The following is a 19,766-nucleotide window of genomic DNA, read 5'->3' on the forward strand; positions in this document are numbered from 1 at the left end:
GAGCCTACATCCTGTTTCCAAAGCAACTACGTAACTAGTACCAAGAAACTGAATTGGGGAAGCAGAGAGTAAATGGAGAATTTTGATGAAATTTCATGATACTAAGATTTTTCCATCAGAGCTCCTGCCTGCATAACAAATACTGATAATAATAATAATATTCTATATTGGAAGTGAGAAATTCTGCCAAGAAGTCTCATGCTGCCAGTAGCCTACAAAGAACGAAATTATAACCCCAGCTCAATTGGTGCTGCATGTTTAAAGTATTCCCTCTGTTTTACTTCATGATAGTTGGCCCCTTTCAGGTTATAACACGGACATTTTTCTATGTTTTTCATTATTCGCACATGCCAACAGAGTAGAATAGATTTTTAACGAGCATCACTTCATTGCAAGCAAATTTATTAATCCAGTGGTACTGATGAAACTAAGGAGCTCTTTGGGGTCAGGCTCGATGGCTCACGCCTGTAATTCTTGCACTTTGGGAGGCTGAGGCGGGTGGATCGCAAGGTCAGGAGTTCAAGACCAGCCTGGCCAAGATGGTGAAACCCTGTCTTTACTAAAAATACAAAAAAATTAGCCAGGCATGGTGGCGGGTGCCTGTAATGTCAGCTACTCGGGAGGCTGAGGCAGAGAATTGCTTGAACCCAGGGGGAGGCGGAGGTTGCAGTAAACCAAGATCGCACCACTGCACTCCAGCCTAGGTGACAGAGCGAGACTCAGTTAAAAAAAAAAAAGAAGAAGAAGAAGCTATTGGGTAAGTTTGATATTGCTGTGATGATTTTCTAGCCAATCTCTGCATATATACTAGGCTTTTATTTTTCTTTACTAATGTATATAGTTTTGTTTGTATGTGTGCATTTCATGCTTACAGAGGAATAATTCAATGTTATTTGTTATTTTCTGGGAGTACTTTAAGATTTTATTCTTAATTGTGTTTTTCATAGATTAAGGTTAAAATTAGTTCATTGTGCCACCACACCTGGCTAATTTTTTAATTTTTTGTAGAGATGAGGTATCACCGTCTTGCCCAGGCTGCTCTTGAACTCATGGGTTCAAGCAGTCCTCCTATCTTGGCCTCCCAAAATGCTGGGATTATAGGCGTGAGCCACCATGCCTGGTCCAATTTTTTTTTTATGACTTCTGTGCTCTCCTGGAATTTTCAATCCTATCAGTTACTTCCTTGAACATTTGAAGCAAAACTAAAGACATATCTGATTATGCCAGACAAGTGTTTGAGTGATCTCCAAGCTAAGAATAGTTTTTATATATTTAAAGGGTTATAGAACAAAAATAGAAAAAGAATATACAAGAGACTGTGTGTGACCAACAAAGCATAACATATTTATTATCTGGCCTTTTATATAACAAATGTGCTAATCGCTGATCTAAATCTTTTGTGGATCTATTTCTATTGTGTTAGTGATAGTGTCTTATCTCCATCTATGCTGGGTTATTTTTGATTTGGTGCTGGACATTATACATGAATAATTGGAGAGGCGAGTAAAAAGCACTAATAAATCTTGAACCACCTTCATGCAATCAGATTGAGATGATCCACAGATGGGTTTCAGTCTTTCTCAGGGCTGCTTGATTTCTGGTTCACTATTATAGTGTGGCCTTTTGAAACTCCAAACTAAAGCACCCTTCTTGGTGCACTCTGACTGCTGAATCTGCTGAAATGCCTGCTCAGCTTGTTGGTCTCCCAACTGCCTCTCAGCTGGCAGGTATCTACCTCTGTTGAAATTGGCAGATACCTCTGGGAGAAAAGTGGCCCAAAATGTCATGCTCATCGGTATAGATTGCCATCTATTAAATTCCTCATTTGTTTTGTTAATAATCTGTGGCTTTTATACATTTTTTTAAATATTTTTATTTATATATTTATATTTTTCCTAGCCATTCTAGTTCTTAGTGGGAAGGTTGGTTCAAATTCCTTTGCTTACCATTATTAGAACTGTAGCCCTCCTCTTATATTTACTTTGCCTGTGAATAGTAAAGTGTTAGTTTTCTATATTTTTTCACTTTTGCTTTTTTATATTATTTCAGATAGCATCATTATTTCCCATGTATGTTGTGGGATACATTAAACCAAGCAAATTTCAGAAGATCAGTTATCTGAACATGGTAACATTTTTAATTTATGTAAGTCAAATATTAAGATGGGTTCTCAGAGTTTATAAAATCGAAGCAATTCTGTTTTATAGGGTACCTCCTCTTTGGTAATATTTAATACATATGGTATTGGTGATATCCAGAAGGAAAACTGGAAATGTATATTATACATGTCATATTATAACAGATTATACTTTCAGCTAGACTGTATATGTGTTTTACTGTCTAAAACTTTTGTTTTTATGTTTTACTTATTATTATTACTACTTTTAAAACTGCCTTTTCTTTCTCAGACATGAGATTTTTAGCATTTTGCCTGAATATGACACTCTAACTGAAATTTTATATTCTTGCAATTTTGTTTTTGGCTTAGGTCCCAAACATAGCTTCCTTAAAAACATAAAAAGTCAGTAAAGCTTCGTTCCATTTCATTAATAAGATATAAGGCTATTTGTGTTATCCATTTCCTCTTGAGTGAACTTTCGTTGTATCTTTCAAGGAATTTTAAAATTTTATTTATGATGTCAAAGGCATAATATTTTCTTTCTTTATGTATCTATAGTATCTGTAGTGATAGTTCCTCTTTCATTCCTGGTATTAGATGTTTGTGTTCTATTTTTTTTTTCTGATCAGTCTGGTTAGAGGTATATCAATTTTATTAATTTTCTCAAGGAACCAACTTTTGGTTTCATTGATTTGCTCTATTGTTTTTGTTTTCTGTTTCATTGATTTCTACTCGATCTTTATTACCTCATTTCTTCTGCTTACTTTGGGTTTTGATCTCCTTTTTTTCTAGGTTTTTTTTAAAAAAGGTATAAAGCAAAGTCATTGACTTGAGACCTTTCTTGTTTCTTTTTTTTTTTTTTAAACACAGGTGTTTAGTGCTATAAACTTTTCTCAAAGTACTGCTTTATCAGCATCCCACATATTTTGATAAAGTGCATTTTTAAATTTATTTCATGTTATTGTCATACATTTTACTTAAACATATAATATAGGAATCTCAATAAATTTTTGTTTTTATTTAAACAGTAAATTACCTTTTAAAAATATTTAAAACTTTTAAAATGTTATATATTTACCCCGTAGTTACAATTTTCAGTGCCCTTTACTTGTGTACAGCCAGATTGACCTACTGTATTCCTGCTGTCTGAAAGACCTCCTTTAACATTTCTTTTAGTGCAAATCACCTGGTCATGAAGTCTTTATTTTGCCTTCATTTTTGAAAGGTATGTTTCCTGGGTGTAGAATTGCAGGTTAACAGCAATTTTCTTTATGAGATACCATCTCACACCAGTTAGAATGGCAATCATTAAAAAGTCAGGAAACAACAGGTGCTGGAGAGGATGTGGAGAAATAGGAACACTTTTACACTGTTGGTGGGACTGTAAACTAGTTCAACCATTGTGGAAGTCAGTGTGGCGATTCCTCAGGGATCTAGAACTAGAAATACCATTTGACCCAGCCATCCCATTACTGGGTATGTACCCAAAGGACTATAAGTCATGCTGCTATAAAGACACATGCACACGTATGTTTATTGCGGCACTATTCACAATAGCAAAGACTTGGAACCAACCCAAATGTCCAACAATGATAGACTGGATTAAGAAAATGTGGCACATATACACCATGAAATACTATGCAGCCATAAAAAATGATGAGTTCATATCCTTTGTAGGGACATGGATGAAATTGGAAATCATCATTCTCAGTAAACTATTGCAAGGACAAAAAACCAAACACCACATGTTCTCACTCATAGGTGGGAATTGAACAATGAGAACACATGGACACAGGAAGGGGAACATCACACTCTGGGGACTGTTGTGGGGTTGGGGGAGGGGGGAGGGATAGCATTGGGAGATATACCTAATGCTACATGACGAGTTAATGGGTGCAGCACACCAGCATGGCACATGTATACATATGTAACTAACCTGCACATTGTGCACATGTACCCTAAAACTTAAAGTATAATAATAATAAAATAAAATAAAATAAAAAGAATTTAAAAGATGCTGCTTGACTTGTCTTGTTTGCATTTTTTTCTTATGAAATCTGTTGACATCCCTATGCTTTCATCTGTAAATAATATGTTACTTCTCTAGCTGTTCCCAGCTAGAGATATGATTTTCTGTTTACCACTGATTTTGAGCAGTTTGTTTATATAATGTGCCTTACTATAGCTTTCTTCATGTTTCTTGTATTTAGGATTCATTGAAATGAATCCTAGATCATTAGATCTTTAGGTTTACAATTTTTATCAAATTTGGAAAAATTTTGGCTATTATTTCTTCAAATATTTTTCTGCCTCCCCACCTCACTTTCATTTAGGGACTCTCATTAAATGCATATTGGGCTGCTTGAAAATGTTCAGTGATTCATGGAGCCTATGTTTATTTTTGTTCTTTATTTAATTTTGGATAGTTACTATTGCTGTGTCTTCAGGAGTTCACTGGTTGTTTTTCTGCAGTATCTAACCTGTTGTTAATTACATCCAGTGTATTTCTCATTTAAGTCATTGTAGTTTTCATATCTAAAAGTTCATTTTGTATCTTTGAAGTATTTTTTGTCTCTAGTTAACTTGTTCTCTCTCTGTTACCACTTCTTCACCATGTGTAATACAGTTACAGTAACTGCCCCAGTGCCTCCCCCTGCTAATTCTGTCATCTGTGTCAGTTTCAATTAATTGTTTCTTCTCCTCATATAGAGGTTGTGTTTTCTTGAGTGTTTGCATGCTTGGCAATGTTTACTTGGATGCCAGGCTTTGTGAATTTTACCTTCTTAGCTGCTGGATATTTTCTTATTCCTATAGATACTCTTGAGCTTTTTTCTGTGATGCAGTTAAGTTGCTTGAACACAGGCTGATGTTTTCAGGTCTTGCTTTTAAGATCTGTTAGCTGGAATTAAAGTAGTGGTTAGTTTGTGGCTAATATTGCTGCACTCTGAAGCAAACTCTTCTGTGTAGACTACCTGGTGTGCCCTTTGGCTGCACTATTTTATATTCCCACCAACAGTACATAAGCATTCCAATTTTTCTACATTTTTGCCAAGACTTGTTACTTCTGGTTTAGTTTTGGTTTGTTTTGTTTTATAATGGCCATCCTAATAGGTTTGAGGTGGTATCTCATTGTGGTTTTGATTTACATTTCCCTGATGATAAGTGATGTTGAACATCATTTTAAATACCTGTTGGACATTTGTATTTATTCTTTGGGGAAATGTTTATTCAAGTCCTTTGCTCATTTTTAATAGAAATATTTGTTTTGTTTTGTTTTGTTTTGTTTTTGCTATATTCATCAGAGATACTGGCCTGTAGTTTTCTCGTAGTATCTTTTTCTGGATTTGGTATCAGAGTAATGCTGGCCTCATAAAATGTGTATAGAAGTGTTCTCTTCAGTTTTTTGGAAGAGCTTGAGAAGGATTGGTGTGAATTCTTATTTAAATGTTTCATAGAATTCTCCAGTGAAGCCATCTGGTTTGAGGTTTTCTTTTGTTGAGAAAATTTTTATTACTGATTTATTAGTTATAGGTCTGTTGAGTTTTTTTGTGTTTTCATAATTTACTCTTGGTAGGATGTATGTTTCTAGAAATTTATTTCTTATAAATTATCTAATTTGTTGGCATATAATTCTTCATAGCTGTCTCTATAATCTATTTGGCTTGGTATTTTAGTTTTTTAGGGTGAGAAAGTAAATGTGGTTTCTGTTATACAAACTTGGACAGAAGCTGAAGTTTCATTCTGATTGATTTTAGTTACTTTGGGTGAAACATTACCATGTTTCAATGAGGAAGAAATATATATATATATAAATTATACTCAGAAAATATTCCCAAGAAATATATATATATATATAAAATTATACTCAGAAAATATTCCCCACTATTCCTTCCAGCCCATTCTGTCCACCTTTCTTTTCACCCTGTTACTGCCTATTCCCTGTAGGTAAGAAATCTTACTAGTTTTCTGGTTGACCTCATTTAGTTGGGCTTTTTTGAGTACTAATAACTGTTACATGTATATTTTTTATATCTCCTCTTCTTGTCTTAAAGATAGTCTTTTGCACTTTTTTTTTCATTTAACAACCTATTCTGGATATCAGTTCGTAGAGATTTTCCTCATTCTTTCTGGTAGTTTCCTAGTGTTCTGGTTTGGATTTACTGTAATTCAGTCACTCTCCTATGTCTGGGCATTTAGGTTGTTTCCTAAATTTTGCATTTACAAACAATGTTGCAATGAATAATCTGATACATTTATATTTTCCTATTGGAAGTTTAGTAATCCTGGCTCACTTTGGGAATTTCTACACCAACTAAATGATACAAAATTCGAATCCAAGTCTAAATAATATACAAGTCCAAGAATTCAGTTTCTCATGTGAGCACTATTTTCACCCCAAACTTGGGAATAAACAAATAACCTATCAACTTGTAGAGATGGTAGGTGAAGTATTCTTAGTCACTGTGTGTCTTAAGTCAGTTTGGGCTGTTATAACAAAAGTACCACAGACAGGGTGGCTTAAACAACAGGAATTTATTTCTCACAGTTCTGGAGGCTGAGCTGTTCAAAATCAAGGTCCCAGCTGATTTGGTTCTTGGTGAAAGCCCTTTGTGTGGTTTGCAGACAGAAGCCTTTTTACTGTGTCCTCACATGGTAGAGAGAGACATCAACTCCCTAGTCTCTTGTAATATGGACACACTAATCCCATTCATGAGGGTTTCACCCTCATGACTCAATTACTTCCCAGAGGCCCACCCTCCAAACACCATCAGACTGGGGATTAAAGATTCAGTCTATGAATTTGAGGTGGACACAAATACTCAGTGCATAGCACTTCAGGTATAGTTTTGAGGACCCTAGCTTTATGTATTAGTCTCAATTCCAACTTCTTACCTTGCATAGACCCAAGGCCTCTTCTGCTGCCCTCCCTTTACAATACAAGCCTATAGTTGTGACCTTATTCTACAGGCACTTATAAAGACTGCCAGGGGTGGTGGCTCTCTGCTAATGAATATTGTATTTTTAAAAATTCACCTTTTTTCTAGCATCAGAAGTTCCTTCTCTTTCACATGAGTATACATTTTTTAAACATGTTTAAATATTTTATTTGGCAGTTTGGAGAGGAAGGATTTACATGTTACTTTAGTTCACTAATGTTGCTGGATAACTCACATACAGACTTGCATGGATGCTCTCATCTGCTCACATACCATTTACCTTTGTAGAGGAATTATCCTGCAGAAAATGGCCATTTGTCTAAGTGAGGAAATAATTTGATTCAAGAGGCAGCTTTTTGACACATAAACCATTTAACTCTCACCTCAAGGAAATTTGCCATGTCCAGAATTTGAAAAATAAACAGTTAAGGAGGAAAATGGCTGGTGATAGCTGAGATGGAACAGGGTGACTATGTAATTTTTGGAATGTACCATTTATACAAAATATAAATGTTAATTGAATTGAATTGTTTCATTTTCCCTTATGTGCATTTTAGGCAATAATTCTAAAGGAAATAAAATTTAAAAACTGGGAGTATCTGAACTCAACTTTTGGGTAAGATTCAGTGTTTTTAATGCGGTTTATTTAAATTCTACTTTTTATTTCTACAAACTAAACACAGTTAATATGCTTTAAAATGCTAATGACTTATATTTAATAAATAGCTACTGTCTTAAAAATAGCTACTATCTAAGGTAGATAGATATGTAAGGAAATAGTCCTCAGCAAAGACTAGAAATCATTTTCAAGAAGTTAGCTCACATATTTCACAACTAACTTTCAGACCACTTTTCCTCTATGTTTCATTCTGCTATATCCATACAGTCTTGCTTTTTAAAATTTGTTCGTCTTGAGTTTCTCTCTTTAGCTTCAGTTAAACTTTCCTTCAACATAACTCAGGTTTGTAGTTTCTTTCCACCTTTCTCCTTTTCTTTCCTCTGCATCTATCCATCGCCTATCTCTCTTTCCTTCTGCTTCCAACTTTAGACTCTATTACTTTTGTCCTTTTAACATTTTCCTTACAGTCTCCCAGCCCCTTCTAATTTGAACTCAGCCACTACCTAATCTTTGTTTGGCTTCTTCCCAAATATGCAGATGGATGGCCCGTATTACCTCCATGGTTTCCTAGTAATATAAGTTATTAGGCAGGTAGTGCAACTCTTAAATTCTCTTAATATGAGACAGATGATATTCTTTTTCTCTGGTCTGTGATGTACTTCTATTAAAAAATAAACCCTGGGCCACACACAGTGGTTCACGCCTGTAATCACAGCACTTTGGGAGGCCAACATGGACAGAGGGCTTCAGCCCAGGAGTTTGAGACCAGCCTGGGCAACATGGCAAAACCCTGTCTCTACAAAAAGTAGAAAAACTAGTTGGGCATGGTGTCATGAGCCTGTGATCCCAACTACTCAGGAGGCTGAGGTGGGAGGATCGCTTGAGCCCAGGAAGGTTACAGTGAGCCATGATCACCCCACTGCACTCCACCCTGGGTGACAGGAGAAATGAACTGTATGTTTTCATGTTATATATTGAGAGGATAAGTCTGGAAATGTTACAAGTTGAGGAGGTAGGTTCCTACCCACAATACAAGAGAACAAAATGGAAGGAGTTGCTATTTTCTTCTTGTTGGAGGCATTCTCCCATCCTTTATGGTGAAAATATAGAAAGATTTGTCCACTAAGTTGTTGAATGAATGACATGATGCTTTTTTTGTCTTTTTGTTATTCTTTATTGGTTCTACCCATTTGACTCTTTACCCAGGCCACCTGTCCTTAGGCATGCAGACTTTGTAGAAATTCACATGTCGACATTACACTTGTAATATATAATTCTTTCACTTCAGAAAAATTGAGCAATTTAATAACTCAACTCAAAAGAAGGTCAGAATTTCATTTGCAAACTATTGAAAAATGACAGTAAACAGAAGGTGTCCATAAACATCAAAAAAATTCTGCCAAGGCTGCACTCAAAGGAAAATTTACTGTCTTCATTTTCAACAATATTTTCAGTAGTAGACTGGAAAGAACATGAATTGAGTAAGTTTTAAATTCAAGAATATCAAAGAAACAAAAAATCTAAGGAGAGAAAAGTTGAGATTTAACCAAATGTTCAGCTTACATGTTTTTTAAGCCTCCCTAGGTATTATTTTCTGTTTTTAGCTCTGTATATCTTTGGCAAAGGTAAGTATTTATTACACACAACCTGAACAAGGTATTTTTAGATCTAAGTGATTCAGTTTAGAGTTTAACATCAATAGAAGCAAATTCACTGTTTAATGGGAGACTCCAGTTTTTGGTGGCAAGGTAATTATTGAATTGAGCTCATATGAAATTTACAAAGGGGAACTTTGTGTGCATCATGAGGCATAAGAATCATTACAAGAAGGGAGATGGAACCTCCAAGATAATCTAAAGCTCAGTACTAAGGCCAGATAAGGATAGTTTGAGAAAGGATATTCTTACTTGTGAGCATAGATTCAAAATTTCACCTAGATTAAAAACATTCCTTACACACAAAAGTATAAAAGATTAGTAGCTCAAGAACAGCCATATATGTGATAAAGATAATCCACTTGTGATACATCTGGCTTATTCTAGGAATCCAAAGACGTTTCTGGAAAATCCAAAAATGTAAGTTATCACACTAACAGATTAAAAGAGAAAAAATCTTATGATCATCCCATTAGATGCAGAAAATAAAATTGAACACCCATTTATAATGAAAACATGTAACACAATAGAAATAACAGTTTTCTCAACCCCATAAAATTCTTCAGCAGTCATTAGTCTTACCGATAATAAAGTATTTAGAGTGTTCTGTTTAAAATCACGATAAAGATAAATGTGCTTTTTCACATTTTATTAAAGTCCAAACTAGCCTAGTAATTCAAGAAAAGTAAATAGGAAAAGGAAAGAAACAGAAAGAAGGAAAATTTATTATAGTATCAATAAATAAAGATTACCTAGAAAGAATAAAATAGTTGACAAATTATTAGGAATTAGAAGAATTCAATACCATGGCTAGATATAAGTTTAATATTCAAAAATCAATTGCATTTCTATTCTTTGGCAACAAACAGAAAACATTTTTTAAAAATATGCCTTATGTATTAGGAAGAAAAATGCATAGGATCTGAATGAATCCAACAAAATACATATAGTATTTGTATGAAAATTTATTTTAATAATTCTAAGACATAAATAGAAAAATAAAACACATTTATGTGTATGAAGTTTCATGTAATGCAGTTCTCCCCAGCTGATGTTCAGATTCAAAGCAATTTCAGCAAGATTGTCTTGCAGGTCACTTTTCACTAAATGATGCTGGAATAGTCTATCTATATGAGAAAAACCATATGTTATACACAAATATCAGTTCCAGGCCTAGCTGTTTTGAATGTTCCTAAGCTAGATGTCTTTTTGACATGTCTTTATAAATTTATAATGCTCCAGGCTTCTCTTGATTTTCCTTGTGCTAGCCTTGGAATCAGCCATTTTTTCCAAGGAGGCTTGGTTCCTTTTAGAGGAGAATGGTATTTGGAAACCAAGACCTGAGTGGTATGTGCACTCATTACTACCAGCATGTCCTTGTTTCTAGGCCCTTTCACTGCACGTATGTGCACACTTGTGTATGTGTATGAAATCATGATTTCATATCTGTAGCTCCATTCCCAGCCCAATGCTATAGAAAGGCAGACTAGTTAGGTACCTCAGAACTCACAGAAAAACACCACAGGCTGCCATCTCCTGAAACTCCATCCAGTGGCAGAAGACACTCAGAAAGAGGGTCCGGGGAAATACTCTCCATACTGTGGTTCTGGTATCTACTATTCCCTCCAGGGAGGCTGCCCATGCAGGTAGCAGCAGCGGGGATCTAACAGGTGCCCTGCCGGGACTAGGCAGCCCAGGAAAGAGCCCTCTGCTCTCTGCCGACCTCCTACCCCACAATCCTGGTGTCTCTCACCCTCCACCTCATGGCAACAGGACATGGGAAGTACATTCTTCCTGCATCGGCAGCATGATTTGGGGCAGAGACGGACCACAAGGGCACCAGATGAATCAAGCTGACCAGAATAGCACTAGCACTGCAAAGACTCTGAAAACTAAACTGTCATTGTAACTATAGCACACAGAAGTAGGCCAGGACTTGCATGATAAACCTAAAAACAAAGTGACTGTCTACTGAAATAGAAATTTAAAATAGGATCCACAGTCTCTAACATAATATAAAAAATGTACTGGACACAATAGAAAAACCACTCATCATAGCAAGAATGGAGAAAATAACAACTTGAATGAGAAAAGACAATCAACAGATGTCAACACTGAGATGAATAGGATGTGGGGATTATTCGACAAGGGTTTTAAAGCAGTCATCATAAAAAACACTTCAATGAGCAGTTTTAAATACTCTGGAAGCAAATGAAAAGGCTATAAAATGTCACCAAAGAATTGTCTTTTTTTTTTTTTTAAAGAACAGCTTGGTGATTACAGAACTGAAAAATACAATAACTGAAATTAAAATTCAGTAAATGGACTTGGTAGTGGAGTGAATATTACCGAGGAAGCAGTCAGTGCTCTTGAAGATAGAACAATAGAAATCTCCCAATCTAAATTGAGAGAAAATCACAGGAAAAAGGACAGAGCCTCCGGGACCTATGGTGTAGTATCAAAAGATCTAATATTTGTATCATCAAAATTTCAGAAGGAATGGAAAAAGAGAGTGGGGCTGAATAGTATTTTAAGAAGTAATTGCTGAAAACATCCTAAATTTGGTGAAAGACACACCTGCAGAGTGAAGACCCTGAGCCATTCCCAAGTAAGACAAACCCAGAGAAATCCATGCCAAGATACATTATGAGTTAACTTTTAAAACTAAAAGAAAAAAATCTTGAAAGCAGGTACGGAGAAATGACACATCACCTACAGGGCAAAACTGACTTAAATTGTAGCAGACTTCTCATGTGAAAGTAAGGAAGCCAGAAGGTTGTGGCAGAACATTTGTCAAGATGAATTACATATCCAGTGGATGTTTCCTTTAGGAATGAAGGGGAAATAGACATTCTCCAATCAAGGAAAATTAAGATAGTTTGTGGCTAGCAGAGAACCTTAAAGAATGGTTAACTGAAGTTCTTTTGTCAGGTTTGTTGAAGACCAGATGGTTGTAGATATGTGGTTTTATTTCTGAATTCTCTATTCTGTTCCATTGGTCTATGTGCCTGTTTTTGTACCAGGACCATGCTGTTTTGGTTATTGTAGCCTTGTAATATAGTTTGAAGTCAGGTAGCCTGAGGCCTCCAGCTTTGTTCTTTTTGCTTAGGATTGTCTTGGCTATATGAGCTCTTTTTTGATAGTGTGGAATCAACCCAAATGCCCATGAATGATAGACTGGATAAAGAAAATGTGGTACATACACACCATGGAATATTATGCAGTCATAAAAGAAATGAGATCATGTCCTTGGCAGGGACATGGATGGAGCTGGAAGCCATTATCCTCAGCAAACTAATGCAGGAACAGAAAACCAAACGCTACATGCTCTCACTTATAAGTGGGAGCTGAACAGTGAGAACAGATGGACACAGGGAGGGGAACAACACACACTGGGGCTTGTCAGGGGAGGGTGTGGGGAGGGAGAGCATCAGGAAAAATAGCTAATGCATGCTGGGTTTAATACCTAGGTAATGGGTTGATAGGTGCAGGAAACCACCATGACACACGTTTACCTATGTAACAAACATGCACATCCTGCACATGTACCCCTGAACTTAAAATTTAAAAACTTCTGAAAACAAAAAGGAAATGAAAGAAAGAATCCTAGAATATAGGGAAGAAATATAAAACAGCAAAACAGATACACAGAGGGGTTGATATAATAGACTATTCTTCTCATGAGTATTTCCCTTTGTGTACTTTTTTCACTTTATTTTGTTATTCTTTATTTAGATTTTTAAGTCAAGGATTTAATTCATTTATTTTCACTCTTTCATTTTTATTGATAAAGCTTTTGAGGCCATGAATTTGCTTCTTATGCTTGCTTTAAATGTCTTCCTTAGTTTCCATATGGAAATGGTATTTGCCTGCCATGCTTGCTGCCATCATTCTATTTTTCATCTTTCTGAATCTGTTTTTATTTGTCTTCCCTGTGTAGCATAAGTTGAGTCTGTCTTTGCTTTGTGAGATAATGTGAAAACCTTTGTTGTAAGTTTTATGTGTATTTGACTATATTTGCTTTGTTTCTGTATATGATTCTCTTTAAAACTTTTTGTATTTAAGAAGGTTACTATTATTTCCTCAATTATTGCATATTTGAAACCTTTTTTATAACATCTATACTTGAATGACAGATTGGCTAGATATAAAATCCTTGGTTCTCACTTTTTAAAGTTTCTTAAAAATGCGTCTACACCACTGCTTTGGTTTGTATGTTTCTTTTAACAAGTCTGATGCTAGCCAAATTCTTCTGTCCCTTATAAATTATGTGACTTTTTTGCCTGGAGGCTCTGAGAAATTTTTCTTCATTTTTCATAGTTCTACTGAAAGATGTCTTGAGTTAGTTTACCATACCAGATTAATTTTTTTCCAGTACCCCCTGGATCCTTTCCAAATCCCGATTCAGGTCTTCTTTTATTTCTGGAAAGTTTTCTTGGATTATAATTTAAACACTAGTTTTGATTCATTGCTGTGGTGTTGTTTTTTTCCAGGCACTCCAGTTATAATCATGTGCCTTTCTTCCATTTCTGCCACTTTCTCTGATACTTCTCACTTCTTTCTCTGGTATCATTTTCATTCTTCATCATTGTTTTAGTGCCTTTACTTCAATTCCTTCATTAACTTATTTGAATTTCTTTTCTTTTAATCATCTTGTGATTTCGTTTTTATTTTTGATAATATTCTCCTTTTCTTCCATTCCCTTTCTATGTCTAATAAACTCTTTATTTCTTTCTGATTTTTTCCCCACTTCTGTTCTTGGTTTTTGAATTTCTTGTTTAAATTGCTTTTTTAATATTTCTGAATGCTCGTTTGAGGATATTTAATTCAACTTTTAATTCTGCATAATTTTCTTTTGCTTTGTGAGATTTTATCGTTCAGTGGTGTGGATTTCATTAGCTGAAATATTTGACTTTCATGTTTGTTATCTTCTTAAAGAAGCTTTGGATATTTATATAGGCATTTTTTCATCTATTAATTATTTTGTGTTTTCTAGTCCAAGTGCAAACCTCTTCTGAAAATGTAGCATAGTGTGATTTTTTTTCAATGAATAACTTTTTTCTTTTTGTGTGCATGATGGCAGTAGTGATGGATAGTCTTTTGGTTTGGGTTCTCATTTTTCCTGCTGGATACTTTTTCCTTCTTGCACTCCCCTTTTTATCCTACTTTCTTTCCAGAAATGATGCCTTTCTAACATCAGTGTTTTTGTCTCTACTCACTGTTAGGCCCTGCTCTGTACTCCCATTTACCAATCTCCCAGGGCTCTTTTTACACATATGATAGACTTGTCTCTTTCTTGGGTTATTTTAGTTCCAATTTTGACCCCTGTCTTTCCTTTTCTTCTTTATCCTTTTATGGGTCTCCCCTCATTCTCTGCAAAGGCTTAGGTCAGGGACTTGAGGTATAACTCTATAGATTCGTTGCTTCCTTTTCGATTCATAGGTAATTTGAAGTTTGTGCTGTTACCTTTTTTCCATATATGTGATTGTATTGTTCTACTTGTTGGTTGATATATGCAGAGATTTGAATTTAGGTTGCTTAACTTTCCCCAGGCTAACCAGAAGTACACAATTGTTCCCTTTTTAATCAAGGCTAGTCAAAAAATCAACAACAACAACAACAACAAAACAGAAGCCTCATTGCCAGTTCTAGTTCATATTCCTCTTTCTTAAAGGAAACCTTAAGTTTTCACATTTCAAACTTATTTCTTGAAGATGGGCGCCTATATTTCCACAGGAGTGGTAGAAGAACTTTTAAGGTAGTGTTTTGAAAAATGGATTTTCAGCTGAGAAATAATATTTGGAAACAAACACATAAACACTCCCTTTTCTTAACAGAAATCAAAAGGAAGTAACCTTTTAAAACTTCCTTTTAAAACTTCAGATTAGGATATGTATGAGCAGCCACTTTTCTGACCCACACAGGGTTTTCTCTTTGTTCAAATCCCCCCTCCCTCTGTCTCTGTACGGGGAGCTGTTTTCTTCTTCCTTCTTTCTTTCTTGCCTATTAACCTTTTCACTCCTTAAGACAAAAAAAAAAAAAGATTTAGGATATGTAGAATTCTAGTGTTGCCATATATTTTATACCAGTGTCATCAGTTTTAATTCTTTGCTTTTAAACAAGATTTTCTAAAGGAACTTTTTTTAAAAACCTCACCATTTATACCTCACATAATTAAAATTTTTCTATGTCATTTATAGGTATAATTGAATACTTTAACTGGGTGATTTGTAGTTTTAAATACTGGACTTCTATTTTATTTTCTAGCTAATTCAAGGTAGTGCCTGGTGGTGTGGAACAATCATTTTGAAATTTCTGACATCTAAAATCTTAGGCGTTTCAGACCACGTAAGTACTTTTAGTTAAAACATAAAAGTTCTTATAAACATGTAGCTGAATGAAAACTTTGAAACCATCTATTCTTATCTCATTCCACAGAGGTTAAGTGCCTTCTTTAAGGTCTCTAGACGAGTTATTGGCAGAGTCAACAATAAAGTCTTGCAGTTCAGTGATCATTGCAACCCACTAAAAAGAAAGAATATTCGTGAAGGCTGACTTGGACTTTTAGGAAAAAAAAAAAACTTTTTTATTTTAACTAACTTTTAAAAAGTTTATTAAGTAGTTGTTTATATTTCAGTTAAAATACAAATAATTAGTTGTTTACATCATAAATTATCCATTTATTGCAGATATTAACATATGGGAGGCTGTCCTCAGCTTTGAAAATACAGAGCTCTTAAAATCTCAGTATTGTTTTATTTATTTATAACTATGGACTAAAATCAATGTATGATTTGATGTTTTAAGGCCTTTCTCGTTATATAAAAAGAGAATGTTAAAAAATTTTGATCTTTTCATTTTCTAGGAAATACATGCAGAGCATTTATCTCTCATGTGGTATTTCTGTTTGTTAATGTCTTAAAGAGTAGCCCTCTTCAAGGCCTAAGTCCCTGCTTAACTAACTGGTTTAGGGAATAGAAAACAATGCATGAATCTACTTTTTATTTCTAGCACTTTCTGTTTAGAAATAAGCATACGTGAGTATATCATACAATAATCAATTTTGAAATTTACCTCATTTAATGCTATCCAATTAGGGCCCTGTTTGATGCTGAAATTATGTACTTTGGCAAGGGATTATAGTATTACTTCTCTAAAAGGTCAAATGCTATCTCTATGCAATATAACATACAACGTGTTTCTATTAAATAAAATTTCTAAATGTAAGCGTTTGCCATTTATTGCTAGCTTTGCATGGTGGTTTATTAGTTTATTTGTTGCTGCTGTTCTCTGGTATGTCTGACACATTTCCCCATTCTCCTTTCCTTTTTATTTTTTTTAACTTTATTATATATGTCTTATGATAAACTTTATTTAGAGCTTCTAAGTTATTTATGTATCTGTTAAGTTTGTTCATGATTATGTTTCTTGCCTTACTTCACACTTACTTCACATTGACCCCCAGCTCTTTACAAATTATTATTTTTTTAAAAACAGTCTCACTTACTTCACATTGACCCCCAGCTCTTTACAAATTATTATCTTTTTTGAAACACAGTCTCACTCTCTCACCCAGGCTGGAGTGCAGTGGCCAATCTCGGGTCACAGCAACCTCCACCTCCTGGGTTCAAGCAATTCTCATGCCTCAGCTTCCTGAGTAGCTGAGATTATAGGCACGTGCCACCACGCCTGGCTAATTTTTGTATTATTAGTAGAGATGGGATTCCAGCATGTTGGCCAGCCTGGTCTCAAACTCCTGACCTCAAGTGATCCGCCTGCCTTGGCCTCCCAAAGTGCAGGGATTACAGGTGTGAACCACCATGTCTGCCCTACAAATCTTAAAAAAAAAAAAAATACAAACACACTTCATTGGTAGTCCTGAGTGACTTCCTTTATGTGAAGTTATGAGGAAGACCTGAAATTATAGTGGTTTGGTTAAATTACTGTTAGTCACCAGGCCTACTCTAAATTAGAAAAATAAATTGCAACTCTAAATTATCCTTGAGTACTGGTAGATTAGGAAAAATAATTGAATGAAAACCACTTATAATCATCAAACTTGTTATAATTTCTGTCCCTATAAAATAATTTGAATTAAGAGTTTACTTGCCAAATATTTTCCTTTTTCTGGCCTTCTGAGGATGCTGTGGAAAAATAATTGTCTCACCAAGAGCAGGTTGTAAATAATCAGTAGAAAAATAGAAGTTCTGCATTGGATTTGGTTGTTGGTATCTATTTTTAGCCTTGGAGATCAAATAGCTAAGTCAAAGATCAAAGTGGTATGTATAATTGTAATTCTTATGAGGATCAGATCTTATATTCAGTGGTTTGAATATATGTCTGTAAAACATCAAGAAATACCCAAATATTGTAATCAGTCTGTGAGGCTTTGTGAAATTGACAATGCACAGAAAGCTTATGACCTACAATGTATGTTGAAAGAGGTTAAGTAAAATAGTTTTTCATGATAAATTATCTTAGTATAAAATGTAATTAACTACATGATGGTTTCTTCTCAGCAGATATTGATTTTAGCTCACTCTTTATCATCTTCTCTTTATTTTTTTCTGACTTCTTTCTACTTTTCATTTTTCATGATATTTCTCTTAATTTTCAGTTATCTTGAGAAGTCAGCACGTCGTATATTTGGTTCACTGTAGTTTTTTGTTTTCTTAGAGGGATGTCTAAATACATTGGATTTATCTGCTCTATAAACTTTGTTATTCTTACATCAATAAAGTATTACTGGCTATAGGCTATAATCATTTGTGTAATTTTAATTCATGTTACTTTATTTTCTCCCAGATTTGCCTGAGTGATCTTATAGCAGCCAGAATCTTAAGGTATACGGAATTTGATACTTTAATATACACCTGTGCTCCCAAATTTGACTTCATGGAAAAAGCGGTATGAATGTTTCTTTTTTCCTTCTCTACTACTATAAGTTTTTGCTCTAGTTTTTTTAATCTGAAACTCAAAATTTTTACTCAGAAACAGTCAACTTATTTTATTTTTTTTTACTATAACTTGCTAATCCACCTTCCTCGTTTTTTTTGTCTGTAGAATAAAAAAAAGATAGTCTCATATCTTACAGAGTTATTGATGATGGTTAAATGAGATAATCTGAGAAGAGTGTTTAACATACTATATGACCCGTAATAATTATTATTACCAATCAACTACTTTTAATAACCTAGGCCACTTGGAAGTATGGGACCATTCAGGAAAAAGTCTAAATTCTTGTTTCTGTTTTTAAGAAATTCAGTTTTATTACAGTTAACACCCCAAATATTATAACATTTTTAACAAGGTGTTACCAAGAAAGGTATGCTACTGATGAGTTTTAATGAACATATAAAAATTCATTTTTAATTATACAAAGGCAAGGTATTATTCTTTTTAAAAAGTTCATGCTATAAAGCTTTAAAACATAGGCTGGGCATGGTGGTTCATCCCTGTAATCCCAGCACTTTTGGAGGCCGAGGCGGGTGGATCACGTGAGGTCAGGAGTTTGAGACCAGCCTGGCCAACATGGTGGTAACCCCATCTCTACTAAAAATACAAAAATTAGCCAGGTATGTTGGTGCATGCCTGTAGTCCCAGCCTGAGTAGGAGGCTGAGACAGGAGAATTGCTTGAACCCTGGAGGCGGAGATGCAGTGAGCTGAGATCGCACCAATGCACTCCAGCCTGGGCGACAGAGTGAGACTCTGTATCAAAAAAAAAAAAAGAAAAAAAAATTGGCCTCTTTGTAGAATCATGGAACACAAGATCAGGAAGGGCTCTTAGAGACCATGCCGTATAGTTCTTTCATTTGCAGATAAAGAAAAACTTAAGAGATTTGCCTAAAGCACACACAAGCCAAGATCAGGACATGGATTCTAATGGATTCTAGAACTCTCAATCCAGGGCTTTCCTCTATTTGTAGCTTAATTTTTTTCATGGAACATAACAAAGTTGCTACTGGATTGATTATTCCTTGTGTAATTATTATGAATTCTGAATTAGTGGTAAGTAATAAAATTTTACATTCTTCTCTTATCCATCTAACCAATCATCCATTCATTCAAACACTATTCTTGACTATAGTTATCCATGAGGCAGTTTGCTATAGCACGACAAAGAGGAAAATGAACTGGTTTCTTGCTTTTAAGAAATGTATAATTTAGTTACATGGTAAATTACTCCTTATCATCACAATAACAGGTCATCAGAATTAGTTAGCCAATGTTATTTCTGTACTTATTCATAGTTTTAGTAATTAACTTTGGTTAGCTTTCTTTTTAGCTCTAGTTTCACTAATGAAAATAATGGAGCTGTGTAGTACAGAAAATTACAATGTAGGACCCAGGGATCGGTAAACACACATTTTAAAACTTAGTATTATGTAAATAAAAAAAGAAAAGAAAAACATAATAGATATAGCAATTCTAGTTT

The 19,766-nt window shown here is 34.7% G+C and overlaps 1 pseudogene; it reads left to right on the forward strand.

The window, feature by feature from the left end:
* LOC117980901 (probable C-mannosyltransferase DPY19L2) overlaps positions 1-19,766 on the forward strand; it is a 62,077-nt pseudogene that overhangs the window by 16,726 nt on the left and 25,585 nt on the right.

This window comes from Pan paniscus, chromosome 6 (assembly GCF_029289425.2).
Source record: "Pan paniscus chromosome 6, NHGRI_mPanPan1-v2.0_pri, whole genome shotgun sequence".
Classification (NCBI taxonomy): Eukaryota; Metazoa; Chordata; class Mammalia; order Primates; family Hominidae; genus Pan; species Pan paniscus.